This window comes from Diabrotica virgifera, chromosome 4, assembly GCF_917563875.1.
Source record: "Diabrotica virgifera virgifera chromosome 4, PGI_DIABVI_V3a".
Classification (NCBI taxonomy): Eukaryota; Metazoa; Arthropoda; class Insecta; order Coleoptera; family Chrysomelidae; genus Diabrotica; species Diabrotica virgifera.
In genome coordinates, this window is record NC_065446.1 from 36061983 (window position 1) to 36079538 (window position 17556).

The 17556-nt window shown below is 32.7% G+C and overlaps 1 protein-coding gene across 1 annotated transcript in view; it reads left to right on the plus strand.

The window, feature by feature from the left end:
* The first annotated feature begins 201 nt into the window (after positions 1–201).
* Positions 202–17556, plus strand: part of LOC126882995 (protein dpy-30 homolog) — a 41667-nt gene continuing 24312 nt past the window's right edge. The window contains exon 1 of the mRNA XM_050648145.1: positions 202–398. The gene's annotated coding sequence lies outside the window, so the exon portion shown is untranslated. The remainder of the gene's footprint in view (positions 399–17556) is intronic.

Genomic DNA, 17556 nt, shown 5'->3' on the forward strand with positions numbered 1-17556 from the left:
GTGACTATTTAGCGTAGGCAGTGACTGTATATTTTGATACACGCTATTTTGATATGTTTAGTGTTTGTTTGATAGAAAAATATTTGTTATGACCTTTAATTCTACCTAACTTTTTTATTTGCGTACACGTTAGCGTATACCTAGACACAACGTGTTTGGAAAAATTTTGAAATTTTGACGTCACGGTCCATTACCTTGTGTTTTCTGTTCTGTGGCTTAACTTCACGTCAAAAAATGCCTACAATTAAAAATAAACAAAACAAAACAAAAACGATTAAATTAACCTCTTGCTAAAATAAAAAAAATAATATATTTTACAACCAAGTTTTGTTAATAATCTGCGTTTTGATCGATTTTAGTTCTGTTTTAATTTTAGAAAATATTCGGATTATTATTAGGTAAGATTTTTTTGATTTCTTTTATGTAAATAATTTTGATAAGTAATGTAATTATAAATTTGTATTGTATATTCCAAATTTAAAAGATTTATGAAAAAACATCAAAAATGCATATTATAATAATAATTATTATGCTCTACAATGTCTAAATATTTAATCTTTTCAAGATAGTACAGGTTGATTCTAGTGTTTAAACTGCATGTAGAACACTATCCTCTGTGCTTTTTTATTAAATATTTAACACTCAAATGACATTGTGTATTTTCACAAGACAACAAGAAATGTGTTGAAAAAGTGTTAAGCCAAGTATTTACTAAATTAAGGAACATAAAGGTAAGTTTTATATTACAGAAGGATACTATGCAGGAATAGATTTAGTTTGACAATTAGTAGATACAGTAGAACCCCGATCATCCCTGCTCCAATGAACTGATAATCCAAACATGTATTTTTTTCCATATTAGTACATTCTTTCACGGTTTTTGCTCTAAATTTTAAAGAAGCGCTTGGATTGACATGAAATTTGGCATACATATAGCTTACATGTCAAAGAAAAAAAGTGATATTGTGCTGATGTGTGCTTTTTCCCTGGGGTGACTTTCACTCCCTCTTGGGGGTGAAAAAATATATGTTAAAAATAAGTCCGGAAAGGATAAACTGCCTAATTTTAAGTAACTTTTGTTCTATAGAGCTTTTTCGCCAAGTCAATACTTTTCGAGTTATTTGCGAGTGAATATGTTCATTTTTCAACCAAATAACCACATTTTTAGACGGTTTTTCGCAAATAACTCTAAAAGTAAGTATTTTGTCGAAAAAAACATTCTTAGCAAAAATATAGCCTATAAAAAAGTAAAAAAATTGGTGTATGCGTTAGGTCTCTGGATCTCATAGAACCAGAGTTATAGCCAATGAAAAATAGATTCATATTCACCAAATTTCAAATAGAATATTTCGACGTGAAATATCCAAAAAATTAAGCACTTTTTGGGGAAAACAACTTTTTTAAAGTGTTTAAAAAAAGCTTTATTTCTGTTTTTACAAAAAGTTTCTAGCATTAAATTAAGCAAGTTTCGCTCAAAATAAAGTTGGCCCCTTTTGTTTTTGGCAAAAAAAATTCGGGAAGACCATCCCCTAATTAGCAACTTAAATGAAATTAATCATTACCGCTCCACAAATTATTTTACTTATGTTGTATTTATATGATCTGTAAGTTTCATCGATTCAAAGTGCTTATTTTTGAAAAAATTTGGTTTCAAAGTAAAATTTTTTAAAATTTTAATTTTGAAAAATATGAGAGAGAGAGAGAGAGAGACATACTTTATTGATACAATGTACCAAAAGGCCATCGACCGAAGTCTTTCAGCCAATTTACACAATTAATATACATTATTACAATATATGTTTTTTGTTAATATTAATACAATACAATAATTAAAAAAAAAAATAAAAATATTTGTATGTGGCGGTAATCACAATATCACTGACAATTAGTTACAATACAGATGATGACTTGAATAAAGTTGTTTATTGTCTTGATGTGTAGCAGATTTCTTCAAAAAGAGTTCTTCCTGGACATCGACGGGCACTGTCCTCTGGTATCTTCACAATGTGGGGCTCAATCAAATTTTTGTTACTGTCATTAATAAAGAGATAATTAAACAGCTTATTGAGTCTCTCATTAATAGGTTCAATTCCAGTTTCCTCATACAGCATTCTGTTGGATGGATTGTGAAGTGGATTATCAGGATGATGCATTCTAGTAATTTGTCGAAGGCTAGTTGTTTCAGCCACTTTTATATTATTTTTGGCAGGGCCTTTAGAATTATAGAAAATTGCAGAACCATACTCCAGCATGGGCCTGCAAATCATTTTATAAATATTGGCTGCTGTTTCAATCGTAATTCCCTCATTCTTGTATGTTAAACTTCTGAAGTGTTTTGCTCTAGTTATAATTTTCCTTTTTATAACTGCTGTGTGGTGGTTGAACGTCAATTTGTTATCTATTTCTATTCCCAAATACTTAACAGTTTGGGAGGGTTTAATAATATTGTCGCATATTTTTATAGTTGGTGAGTGATCTTGGATTCTATGGTTAAATATTATTAGTTTTGTTTTAGAAGGATTTATTGTTAATCTCCATTTATTCATCCAAGATATTGTGTCATCCACCTGCCTCTGCAATAAGTCCATTGTCTTTATTAAATTTTTTCCATATGATATCACTGCAGTGTCATCAGCAAATTGTAGCAAATTAGTGTTGGTTAGTCTATTGTCGCATATGTCACTGCAATAGAGATTATACAATAGAGGGGAGAGTGGTGAACCTTGTGGAACTCCTTGTTGCACTGAAAATGAATGGGAATATGTTTCATTGATCTTTACTATACACCTGCGTCTTCTAAGAAATTCGTCAATAATCCATATTAGAGAAGGGGAGCATTTCATTCTGTGAAGTTTATATAACAATCCTCTATGCCAAACGGAGTCAAAAGCCTTCTTGATGTCCAAGAAAACTCCAGCGGCCTTTAGTCCTTGCAATCTTGCTGCCTGTATATTGGATGTTACTATTGAAAGAGGAAGGATTGTAGATGATTTTTCTCTAAATCCAAACTGGTGTGCTGGAATATGTTGGTTTAATTCATTATATAATCTTCCTTGGATAATTTTCTCAAAATTTTTTCCAATTACTGGGAGAAGGGTGATTGGACGGTAATTTTGGGGTAGTTGATGGTTAGTATAAGGTTTAGGGATAACTATTACAATGCCTGTCTTCCACTCATCAGGGAAGAAATGATTCATGATACAATAGTTATATATGCTCATTATCTCCTTATGAATATCTGGATCTAGTTGTCTAAGGATTTTACGATTGATGGAATCTTTGCCTGGAGCTGTATTTTTTCCTTTATATAGAGCCTCGTCGTATTCATCTTCTGTGATGTCCTGAAGAGCATTCAGATTACGACTATCTTCATAAAAACTTCCAAACCAACTATCCACCTCCTCTAAGGTATCTCTATCAAAATTGTCATCCTCATCAAATTTGTAGGTTTCTTCAAAGTATCTAGCAAAAGCACTACATTTTTCTTCATCTGTACTATATGTCTGGCCATCATATATCAGTTCTGAAATCTGTTGTCTAAACGATTTATATTTAGACAGTTTTTTTATTTCATTCCAGTATGTTTTTCCTTTCATGGAGTTTATACTTTTACATGCTAGGATTCATTTATGTTGTTTAAATTGTGATATAAGTTTGTGAATATCTTGGTTTAGTTCATTAAATTGTGATTTTAATGCATGTGTCTCATTTTTTTGGATCTGCCTGAGTAACTGTCTCTTCAATTTAATCAGAGACAAAATGAAGGGTGGAAGATTGTAATTAAAGGGTGATTTCTTCTGTTTGGGCGAATTTTCTACTATTAATTTAGACAACATAGTGTTGAAATTTTTAATGTAATTTGGGCAAATGTCATGCCTTATATTCAAAAATTCTTTCATTCTACTATTTACATTTTGTACATTACATTTTGCTATATTGGGAAGATTAATTTCATTAATGTGGTCAGGATCATGATGTAGATTAAAATCAAATTGCAATGCCAAGTGATCACTTCCCAGATCTGGAGTTACAAGTATATTTGTGATATTATTTATAATATTTTTAGAACAAAATAATATATCTGGAGTTGTGCTTGGGTTACCTGCCATTATAAACGTAGGAGGAGTAGGTATTTGACAAAAATTAGAACTTTGAAGAAAACCTCTGATTTGCTTCATACGTGAGGGGCTTGATTTTGGGTTAAAATCGCCAATTATTATTGAATAATCATAAAGGGATGCCTTAATGAAGATAGTTTCTTCAATTAGTGAGGAATTGTGAATATAGACTACGAAAATATGTAATTTGGAGTCTTTAAAAGGAAATGAGACATGAATGCAGTTATTAAGAGGGTTGTTTATTCGTGGAGGATTTTCTTTCCCCATCTTCCATGTTTTTCTGGATTGTATAAGACTGCCTCCTCTGAAGTTTTGGTTTAATATATTTCCTTTTTGTTGGATTATAGACCAGTCACAATATGGGTTAATAAAATCTTTATTTTTGCTTTCCACACACATAAAACTATCGATATTGTTAGCTTGTAAATAGTTGTATATTAAATATTTCTTTGGTTGAAAACTATTGATATTTGAATAAAGAAACCTCACCTTATGAGCCATTATCCTGAAATATTGCAAGGCCTTCCTGTGGCATAGTTGGTGAGTCATTGGTTGGTTTTTCCAGATCGAACATGAGTATAAATAGTCGATTTCCGCTAAATACTGGGGTAGTATCAATATTATATAGATGTACAAATCTCTTTTTTAGCTTAATTATGATTTCTTGACGATCTTTATTTTTAGGATTATTTAGTTTGTTAGTATATGTTTCAATAATATGATCATGATATGTCATTGGTGAATGTATTCTGCTTGTACCAGTAATTTCTGATGGCATTTCAGAGGATTTTTTGTTCATAGACTTAATTCGCGCATTAGGAATTCCTTCGATAGGTTTAGTTGGTCTGTTAGGACATTTAGGTGACCATGCTTGGTGGTCTTCGGCGTTGCACGACAAACACTTTTCTGGAAGAGGAGAGGTGCACATTTGTGTTGAATGTTTTCCTTGGCATTTCCTACAGCTTATTGATGTGGTGCAGTTCTCTGTAGTGTGGGTATATAGTAAGCATTTAGAACATGGGATAGGAGAAGGTTCGGGTGGTTGACTGGGATAAACAGGATAGTGGTAGTTCTTAAAGAACACTCCCTCGCTTAATAGTTTTTGAAATGATGAGTAATCTCCCGTAATTATTCTAATCAGAGGTGTCAGTTTTCCGGTTTTTCTTGATGTAATTCTTTTGCAGTATCTGTGTGTTATTCCGATATTGGTAAGGTGGTCTTTTATATGTGTATCCTCAATATCCAATTCTACTGATGATATAACACAGGCGAAAGTTGTGTTTTGTGATTTATGTGGTGTTGATGGATTTTGGTTAGAATTTGTTTCTTTGTATTCTTTGACCACACTTGACTGGACTAATGATTTCAGCTTTGTTTTAATGTGTTTATTATCCTGATTACTTTTTAAAATAAAACCACTTCTAGTTTTTATTATAACATCGGAAGAGTTTGGATCTCCAACACTCCAATAATTAGCCAACTGTAACCTTGATAATTCTTGATGAGTTGTTAAAAAAAAAATTTGTTTATAGTTTTTATTACTGATGGTTTTCATTTGAAGTGAATAGTTTTGTGTGTTGTTGTAAGTTACCTTTTTTTGATGACTTGGAGTGTTGATATCTTTTTGTGAGTTTTGCTGAGTTTGTTGTGTTATGTTTTCAGAAGATTGTGGTCCAATTATTATATCTTGCACTTGCTGTTGAGATAGTTGTGGTTGTGTGATTCTTTTTTTTGCTGGATTATCCAAATGTTTTTTCCTTTTCCTTTTCACTTTTGTCCACTGTCCGGTATCATCCATTTCCATTTCTTCCTCTTCTTCTGTTTCGCTGCTCTCGGAAGCCATGATTCTTAACTATTTTTTTGTATAAATCAACTAGTTAACAACCTGCTCACTAATTGCTTTGTAATGAATGAACTCGTCTTCAATGTGTGTGTTTACACTATGAAGGTTCCAAGCATACTGTGAAAAATATGATTTTCTTCAAAATAACTTAAAATTGTTAAGGCGGAGATACATATGCGCTCTGCGCGGTGTGCGAGCCGCTCGCGCGCAGCATGTTCGTCAGATTAGTACGTGTTTTCAAGTGGTGCACAAACGGCTCGCACACGGCGCACCACGATCTAAATTCTGTCGGTTTTTCAACAAACGCTTTGATGGTTCGCAATACGTATTTGGACGGGTTTGCGAGTGGTTTGTTGGTTTTGGCGCGCATGAGTTGAATATTTGTTAGTAATGGAATGGTCGGAACTGTAGGAAATATCTAACTTATTGATGTTTACCGTGGAAAATCATTATTGTGGGATCCTCAATAAAGAACCATATAATTTAGAAACAACTTAAATCCGATCTGAACGGAAATAGAAGATGAAATAAAAAAATGTACATGCGGACCTTTTTAAAAAATGTCAGTTCATTGTTGTACTAAAAATAACGTGTATTAAAAACAAGATTTACTATTTTATTTGGGCATAAGCCACAATTCGAGTTTGAAATCAAGTTTATTTGACCTTTCGCCTTTCACTTCGGAAATAGTTATCAATATCAAAAAAATATTCATAAGCAGATATATATTATGTGTCACCGGAAAGCGAAATAGGTAACGCACGACTTGGAGAACCTATAGTTTTCTAACTTCGTGTCTGGTGAAGCAACGCAGTTGAAACAAGCGGATATATTATAATTATGTCACCGGAAAGCGAAAAAGGTAAGGCACAACTTGGAAGACCCAATAGTTTTCTAACTTCGCTTCTGGTGAACCAACAGAGTTGGAACAAGCAGATATATTATAATTGGGTCACCGGAAAGCCAAAAAGGTAACGCACAACTTGGAAGACCCAATAGTTTTCTAACTTCGCTTCTGGTGAAGCAACGGAGTTGGAACAAGTATATATGTTACAATTGTGTCGTCGGGAAGCGAAAAAGGTAACGCACATCTTGGAAGAGCCTATAGTTTCCTAACTTCGCTTCTGGTGAAGCAACTGAGTTGGAACAAGCAGATATATTATAATTGGGTCACCGGAAAGCCAAAAAGGTAACGCACAACTTGGAAGACCCAATAGTTTTCTAACTTCGCTTCTGGTGAAGCAACGGAGTTGGAACAAGTATATATGTTACAATTGTGTCGTCGGGAAGCGAAAAAGGTAACGCACATCTTGGAAGAGCCTATAGTTTCCTAACTTCGCTTCTGGTGAAGCAACTGAGTTGGAACAAGCAGATATATTATAATTGGGTCACCGGAAAGCCAAAAAGGTAACGCACAACTTGGAAGACCCAATAGTTTTCTAACTTCGCTTCTGGTGAAGCAACGGAGTTGGAACAAGTATATATGTTACAATTGTGTCGTCGGGAAGCGAAAAAGGTAACGCACATCTTGGAAGAGCCTATAGTTTCCTAACTTCGCTTCTGGTGAAGCAACTGAGTTGGAACAAGCAGATATATTATAATTGGGTCACCGGAAAGCCAAAAAGGTAACGCACAACTTGGAAGTCCCAATAGTTTTCTAACTTCGCTTCTGGTGAAGCAACGGAGTTGGAACAAGCAGATATATTATAATTGGGTCATCGGAAAGTCAAAAAGGTAACGCACAATTTGGAAGACCCAATAGTTTTCTAACTTCACTTCTGGTGAAGCAACGGAGTTAAAACACGCAGATATATTATAATTGGGTCACCGGAAAACGAAAAAGGTAACGCACAACTTGGAAGAGCCTATAGTTTCCTAACTTCGCTTCTGGTGAAGCAACTGAGTTGCAACAAGCAGATATATTATAATTGAGTCACCGGAAAGCCAAAAAGGTAACGCACAACTTGGAAGACCCAATAGTTTTCTAACTTCGCTTCTGGTGAAGCAACGGAGTTGGAACAAGCAGATATATTATAATTGGGTCACCGGAAAGCCAAAAAGGTACTATTGGACCTATTGGGTTGTGATTATTAGGTAGTAAAACCAAAAAAGTTAAGTAAAATTTTCCATTTTAGTGGGGACTTCCCATTTTGTAATTTAATTTTCCATTTCCAACAATCTTTTTACCGATTATAGCGCCATCTATCCATAATTCAAAAAAATGTTTCAAATAAAAATTGTTTATTTTTATACAAACAATCCAAATCTGCAATAAGAAACGGGGTCTAATATTTAAGATTTTAAAGTAACCCCCCACCTCACCTCCGTGGGGCGTCGTGTTTGGAACCATTCGATAGATTTTTCAAAAATATTGATAAGTATTTTGCAGTTTTTCGATATGATGTTTATTTTGCGAAAGATCGCGGGATTTGTATTTAAAATTTTAAATTTACCCCCCACCCCTCTCCTTGGGGTTCAAGTTTGGTATTTTTCGATAGATTTTTGAAAAATATTGAACACGTAGTTTTTAGTTTTTCAATCTGACGTTCATTTCGCGAAATATTCGCTTTTTTTTGTGAAACTTTTTGACTCACCCATTTCCGTAGCCCCGCTCAAATCGTCATATTTTTGAAATATAGACTCTTTTGCATGTACTTAACTTACCTTATCTTAATCTGACAATTTCGAGTATTTTTAAGGATAGATTTTTTTTCGGGCCCCCCTGAACGAACTCCCCTGTGTTAAGAGCCAATATATGGTGGAGGTACATCTGCAGGGTACCACGTTTCTCCCCATATGATAATCTGACGCGCTCGAGTAACTGCAAAAATCCCCGCTTGGGCTCCCCTACCATTATATTTGTGTTGCCGGGAAGCGAAAAAGGTAGTTCCCGAAATGTTCCCAAACTGTGGCTTATTCCACATAAAATAGTAAATTGCATAAGATGACACAAGAAAATAGTTTCAGAACAATACCAAAATAAGATGTAGTAGAAGTACAGGACAGAGACATGATTATCTACAATTACTAAACGTTCGTAAGTTTCCTCTGGATCGTCAAAATGAAAAATTTTAACGAACAATAACCGCGCCACGAACGCGCGGCGCACACACGGCGCGGAGTTCGCGGCGCGGATATCTGTCTCCGCCTTTAGAGATACCAAAAATCTTGAAAAACAAAAAAAGTCAGCATTGCTTTTCTGAATATCATGTATTTTTTTGTTTTTCTGTTAGACAAAAATTGATTAAGATTTGGTGTTTCTAAATTTGCATACATTCGTGATCAGTGACTCGTTCAACCCCTTTTAACTACAGCCCTTTCAATAATAAGTACTTTGAACCGATGAAACTTACAGATCATATAAACAATACATACACGAGTCAAGAAACTTGTGAAGTCGTAACGATTAAGTTCATTTAAGATACTAATTAGGGGGTGATTGTCTTGATTTTTTTACCATAAAACAAAAAGGGACTAACTTTATTTTGAGCGTAACTTGTTTACTTTTGATGCTAGAAATTTTTTTTATAAAACAAAAATGAAGCTTTTTTTAAACACTTAAAATAAGTTGTAATGAGTTTTCCCCGAAATGTGCTTCATTTCTGGTTATTTCACGTTAAAGTATTCCATCTGGAATTTGACGAATATCAACCTATTTTTCATTAGCTATAACTCTGCTTCTACTAGGTAGATATAGAGACGTGATATATACACCATTTTTTTAAATTTTTTACAGGCTATATTTTTGCTAAAAATGTTTTTTCAACAAAATACTTACTATTTCAGTTATTTGCGAAAACCCGTTTAAAAGCGTGGTTATTTTGTTGAAAAAATGAACATATTCACTGCCAAATAACACGAAAAGTATTGACTTAGTGAAAAAACTCTATGGAACAAAAGTTACTTAAAATTAGCCAGTTTATCCATTTCCTAACTTACTTTGGACGAACATTTTTCACCCCCAAGAGGGGGTGAAAACCACCCCCAGGGCAAAAGCACATATCGGCACAATATCACTTTTTTTCTTTGACTTGTTAGCTATGTATGCCAAATTTCATGTTAATCCAAGCGGTTCTTTAAAATATAGAGGTTTTGCAATATTTTACCGTTAAAGAATGGACTATATGTAGATTATGCATTCATTAGTTTATTATAAACTAGTATAAGTTCATTATAAATTCTCTTTGGTAGAGGTGTTTTGTAGTCTCCATAAAACTCTTGTTCATTAGTTGAGCAATTAATAATTGATGTAACATTAGTTGGAAAAAAGAACAAAGAAATCTCCATTGTTAGATTTTAGAGCTGCCTCATTGGGATAAGGACTAGTATTATCCAGAAGAAGAAGAAGCACCTTTTGTGGCAACTTTTCCTGCTTCAAATGACTTTACTTCACGTACATAAACTTAACGAAACACTTTTGAAATTTTCAAGTTTGAAATATTCTATAATTAGCCGTTAATTAACCGCTAATTAATCGTGAAAAAAAAAATTTACCGCTCATTAACTTTTTTTTTTATGCGATGTTTCGCTAAGTTGACGTCAACTTAGCGAAACACTTATTTAAAAAATTAGTATTTCGTTCCCGCTTATATCTCAATCGACGCTATTATTTAACCGTTAATTAATCGTGAAGAAAAAAATTCAATAATTTATTAAGTTTTTTTTTTTATGCGATGTTTCGCTAGGTTGACGTCAACTTAGCGGAACAAAAATTTAAAAAATAGGTATTTCGTTGCCAGTTACGGCTTGTTCGATTCTATGAATTAACCGTAAATTAATCGTGAAGAAAGAAATTTCACCACTTATGTAGTTTTTATTCTTTATATGTTTCGACAAGTTGGTGTCAACTTGGTGGAACGAAAATTTAAAAAAATGGTTTTTCGTTTTCGCTTATAGCTTAATCGACGCTACGAATAAACCGTAAATTAATCGTGAAGAAATAAATTCAATAACTTATTAAGTTTTTTTTTTATGCGAAGTTCCGCTAAGTTGACGTCAACTTGGCGGAACAAACATTTAAAAAATGTTTATTTCGTTGCCAGTTACGGCTTGTTCGATGCTATGAATTAACCGTGAATTAATCGTGAAGAAAGAAATTTTACCGCTTATGTAGTTTTTATTTTTTCAATATCTCGCGAAGTTATTATCAACTTAGCGATACCAAAATGTGTAAAATATGAATTTCGTTGCCAGTTCAAGCTTGATCGGTTCTATGAATTAACCGTAAATAAATCGTAAAAAAAAAATTCAATAATTTATTAAGTTTTTTTTTTTATACGATGTTTCGCTAAGTTGACGTCAACTTAACGGAACAAAAATTCATAAAATAGGTATTTCGTTGCCAGTTACAGCTTGATCGATTCTATGAATTAACCGTAAATTAATCGTGAAGAAAAAAATTTTACCGCTTACCCAGCTAACAAAGTTGGGGTAGTGCTACCGGTAGCATTGAGTAGTGGTGCTTCCTGTTCGTGTGATTATCAACCCAACCCAACTATCAACCCAAGATAAGTATCAGGTAAAACCTTCTAATATCTTGGGCCTGATTTTCCTTGTTATATATTTTGTGTCTGGCTTTTCAGGGCAAAGAAAAGGTAAACGATTTTTGAAATAAAGGTCACGTATCCGAGTCTTTCACTCGAGTGTTTTAGACGATTCTTATACTCAAGTAAAATTACTTGGGTCTTCTGAAAGGAAATACAACTTTCCGAGTTTTTAATTCAGCCGTTCATTTGTTAGCATCGCAATATTTTCCGTCTCGTTTATGAGGGTCATTTTGGGTCGAAAACCCAAAAATTGTTGTGTGCTTTTTTACCTGAACGGCACAACTGCGTTGTCGCTCCGAAAAATTGTAATTAATTGGAAAAAAACGACTGAAAAAGGACGTTATACTTGAACGCTCCCCTTATCTTAAAAGGTTCAAAGATTTCGAAACCTATAAATTGACTCGATTTTTTGGAAAAGTTCTCAGATAGTTCGGCGTAGAACTCAGAGAACACCGCGTTGTTACGGTATCCACTTTTAAGAAAATATTGGCTTGTAGCTATTATTTCTAAAGTTCAATTTAAAAAGTGTTAGTGTTACTGCTCGAGGAAACAATTGGGCTACGAAGCGGCAAAAAGTCAACCCTAGTAAGGAATAACAGTAAGTAAAAATGTGAATCACTGTCTTTGGTTCGATACGAAGTTAAGCAATTTTTCCCAGCAATCACGAAATTGCATTATTTTTAGCGATACTGTTGAACTGGGATATATAAAATTATAAATAAATCATGAATAAAACAAGATGAGCGGTTCATTTTTCTTGAAAAATTAAATAACTTCTAAAGTAGTAATGAAAATAGAGCGTAAAACAATTATGAATGATTGATTTTCCTAATTTTCATTAGACTAAGTTGCTATCAACTGAATGAAACATCAAAATAAAAAAATTGAATGACCGTTTAATTATTTTCAATCAATATAAATCAGCGGTTAATTTATAGCATCAAAAAATCATTCAATAGTAACGATACACCAGTTCTTTATTTTTGATCAGCTACGTTTAAAACGGCACAGTCGAACATCACCCAGCGAAAAAATTATGTAGTGGTAAATTATGTTTCTTTAACAATTAATTGCATGTTGATAAGCAGCTCATCATACAGTGGTTCGAAAATCAACCTCGCATCATATGTAAACGATTTTTAGAGCTGCTCCGAAAACTCGCTGTCATTTCAGAGGAGTGAAATTGAAAAAGGGCAAAAAAATTCCAAAAATCCCTGAATAGAGTACAGACTTTCACGATTAATTAACTGTTGATCAATAGCAGTGTTTAGGCGTGAAGCAATCATCCATTATAATTTTTAGAATTGACGGTTGGCTGAGTTTACGTCAACATAGTGAAATGCCGTAATAGTATATTACATTACTAGGACAGTAAAGTCATCATGCACGAGTGTGAGGGTTGTGATCCGAGGCGAAGCCGAGGAACATAATCACACGAGTAGGAAAATGACTTTACGTCCGAGTAATGTACGATATTTCACAGTACGAGTACGTTATGAGCGTCTTCGTACCGTGAAACGGTAGCGTTATGACGCTCATAATGCTACTAGTACTGTAAAAAATAAAATTAAATGAGGATCAACTTTTTCTTTTTACAATTGAAGAAAGGTCTTCCTTAGCGTCAACCAAGCGATTATTGGAAACGAAATAATAATTTTGAAAATTTTTTTTCTTTGAATTGATCTCAACTTAGCAGAACCTCACATTAGAACAAACCGAATAGGCAAGAAATTTTTTTTCTAATAATAGGACGATTAATTAACATTTAGATCATAGCATATCGGTCAAGCTTTAATTACAAATAAAATACAAATTTAGAAAATTTTAGTCCCACGCAGTTAGTATTAACTTAGAGAAATATAGCATACAACATAATAAAAGGGCGAGTAATCTTTTTTGTCATGATTGCTTAAGTGTTAATTCCGATCATTGATCAAGCAATTTGTTAAAACGATGAATGTACTTATTAAAAAAAATTTTGGATTCATAAGTGAATATCAACTCAGCGAGGCAACGCATTTGAAAAAACTATATAAGGAGTAAACTTTGTTCTTTCCTGAATACTTAGCAATTAAGTAACAGCGTCAGGAAAGTATAAAACAAAAAATAATAATTTCATTCACAATTTTTTATAGCTGAGATGATGTCAACTTAGCAAAACATTGCCTAACAAAACCTTAATGAGCGGTTAAATTTTGTTCTTCACGATCAATTTACAGTTAATTCATAGTGTGGATCAAGCTCTATGCGGAAACGAAATTCATATTTTACACATTTTTGTATCGCTAAGTTGATCATAACTTTGCGAAACCTTGAAAAAATAAAAACTACAAAAGCGGTAAAATTCCTTTCTTCACGATTAATTCACGGTTAATTCATAGCATCGCACGAGCCGTAACTGGCAACGAAATGGATATTTTTTAAATTTTTGTTCCGTTAAGTTGACGTCAACTTAGCGAAACATCGTATAAAAAAAAACTTAATAAATTATTAAATTTTTTTTATCACGATTAAATTACGGTTAATTCATAGAACCGATCAAGCTTGAACTGGCAACGAAATTCATATTTTACACATTTTGGTATCACTAAGTTGATAATAACTTTGCGAAACATTGCAAAAATGAAAACTACATAAGCGGTAAAATTTCTTCCTTCACGATTAATTCACGGTTAATTCATAGCATCGAACGAGCCGTAACTGGCAACGAAATGGATATTTTTTAAATTTTTGTTCCGTTAAGTTGACGTCAACTTAGCGAAACATCATATAAAAAAAAACTTAATAAATTATTGAATTTTTTTTTTCACGATTTATTCACGGTTAATTCATAGAACCCATCAAGCTGTAAGTGGCAACGAAATTCATATTTTACACACTTTGGTATCGCTAAATTAATAATAACTTTGCGAAACATTGAAAACTGCATGAGCGGTAAAATTTCTTTCTTCACGATTAATTCACGGTTAATTCATAGCATCGAACAAGCCGTAACTGGCAACGAAATAAACATTTTTCAAATGTTTGTTCTGCCAAGTTGACGTCAACTTAGCGAAACATCATATAAAAAAAAAAACTTAATAAATTATTAAATTTTTTTTTCACGATTAAATTACGGTTAATTCATAGAACCGATCAAGCTTGAACTGGCAACGAAATTCATATTTTACACATTTTGGTATCGCTAAGTTGATAATAACTTCGCGAGATATTGAAAAAATAAAAACTACATAAGCGGTAAAATTTCTTCCTTCACGATTAATTCACGGTTAATTCATAGCATCGAACAAGCCGTAACTGGCAACGAAATAGATATTTTTTAAATTTTTGTTCCGTTAAGTTGACGTCAACAAAGCGAAACATCATACGAAAAAAAAACCTAATAAATTATTGAATTTTTTTTTTCACGATTTATTCACGGTTAATTCATTGAACCCATCAAGTTGTAAGTGGCAACGAAATTCATATTTTACACACTTTGGTATCGCTAAATTAATAATAACTTTGCGAAACATTGAAAAAATGAAAACTGCATGAGCGGTAAAATTTCTTTCTTCACGATTAATTCACGGTTAATTCATAGCATCGAACAAGCCGTAACTGGCAACGAAATAAACATTTTTTAAATGTTTGTTCTGCCAAGTTGACGTCAACTTAGCGAAACATCGTATAAAAAAAAAACCTAATAAATTATTAAATTTTTTTTTCACGATTAAATTACGGTTAATTCATAGAACCGATCAAGCTTGAACTGGCAACGAAATTCATATTTTACACATTTTGGTATCACTAAGTTGATAATAACTTTGCGAAACATTGCAAAAATGAAAACTACATAAGCGGTAAAATTTCTTCCTTCACGATTAATTCACGGTTAATTCATAGCATCGAACGAGCCGTAACTGGCAACGAAATGGATATTTTTTAAATTTTTGTTCCGTTAAGTTGACGTCAACTTAGCGAAACATCATATAAAAAAAAACTTAATAAATTATTGAATTTTTTTTTTCACGATTTATTCACGGTTAATTCATAGAACCCATCAAGCTGTAAGTGGCAACGAAATTCATATTTTACACACTTTGGTATCGCTAAATTAATAATAACTTTGCGAAACATTGAAAACTGCATGAGCGGTAAAATTTCTTTCTTCACGATTAATTCACGGTTAATTCATAGCATCGAACAAGCCGTAACTGGCAACGAAATAAACATTTTTCAAATGTTTGTTCTGCCAAGTTGACGTCAACTTAGCGAAACATCATATAAAAAAAAAACTTAATAAATTATTAAATTTTTTTTTCACGATTAAATTACGGTTAATTCATAGAACCGATCAAGCTTGAACTGGCAACGAAATTCATATTTTACACATTTTGGTATCGCTAAGTTGATAATAACTTCGCGAGATATTGAAAAAATAAAAACTACATAAGCGGTAAAATTTCTTCCTTCACGATTAATTCACGGTTAATTCATAGCATCGAACAAGCCGTAACTGGCAACGAAATAGATATTTTTTAAATGTTTGTTCCGCCAAGTTGACGTCAACAAAGCGAAACATCATACGAAAAAAAAACCTAATAAATTATTGAATTTTTTTTTTCACGATTTATTCACGGTTAATTCATTGAACCCATCAAGTTGTAAGTGGCAACGAAATTCATATTTTACACACTTTGGTATCGCTAAATTAATAATAACTTTGCGAAACATTGAAAAAATGAAAACTGCATGAGCGGTAAAATTTCTTTCTTCACGATTAATTCACGGTTAATTCATAGCATCGAACAAGCCGTAACTGGCAACGAAATAAACATTTTTTAAATGTTTGTTCTGCCAAGTTGACGTCAACTTAGCGAAACATCGTATAAAAAAAAAACCTAATAAATTATTAAATTTTTTTTTCACGATTAAATTACGGTTAATTCATAGAACCGATCAAGCTTGAACTGGCAACGAAATTCATATTTTACACATTTTGGTATCACTAAGTTGATAATAACTTTGCGAAACATTGCAAAAATGAAAACTACATAAGCGGTAAAATTTCTTCCTTCACGATTAATTCACGGTTAATTCATAGCATCGAACGAGCCGTAACTGGCAACGAAATGGATATTTTTTAAATTTTTGTTCCGTTAAGTTGACGTCAACTTAGCGAAACATCATATAAAAAAAAACTTAATAAATTATTGAATTTTTTTTTTCACGATTTATTCACGGTTAATTCATAGAACCCATCAAGCTGTAAGTGGCAACGAAATTCATATTTTACACACTTTGGTATCGCTAAATTAATAATAACTTTGCGAAACATTGAAAACTGCATGTGCGGTAAAATTTCTTTCTTCACGATTAATTCACGGTTAATTCATAGCATCGAACAAGCCGTAACTGGCAACGAAATAAACATTTTTCAAATGTTTGTTCTGCCAAGTTGACGTCAACTTAGCGAAACATCATATAAAAAAAAAACTTAATAAATTATTAAATTTTTTTTTCACGATTAAATTACGGTTAATTCATAGAACCGATCAAGCTTGAACTGGCAACGAAATTCATATTTTACACATTTTGGTATCGCTAAGTTGATAATAACTTCGCGAGATATTGAAAAAATAAAAACTACATAAGCGGTAAAATTTCTTTCTTCACGATTAATTCACAGTTAATTCATAGCATCGAACAAGCCGTAACTGGCAACGAAATAAACATTTTTTAAATGTTTGTTCCGCCAAGTTGACGTCAACTTAGCGGAACTTCGCATAAAAAAAAAACTTAATAAGTTATTGAATTTATTTCTTCACGATTAATTTACGGTTTATTCGTAGCGTCGATTAAGCTATAAGCGAAAACGAAAAACCATTTTTTTAAATTTTCGTTCCACCGAGTTGACACCAACTTGTCGAAACATATAAAGAATAAAAACTACATAAGTGGTGAAATTTCTTTCTTCACGATTAATTTACGGTTAATTCATAGAATCGAACAAGCCGTAACTGGCAACGAAATACCTATTTTTTAAATTTTTGTTCCGCTAAGTTGA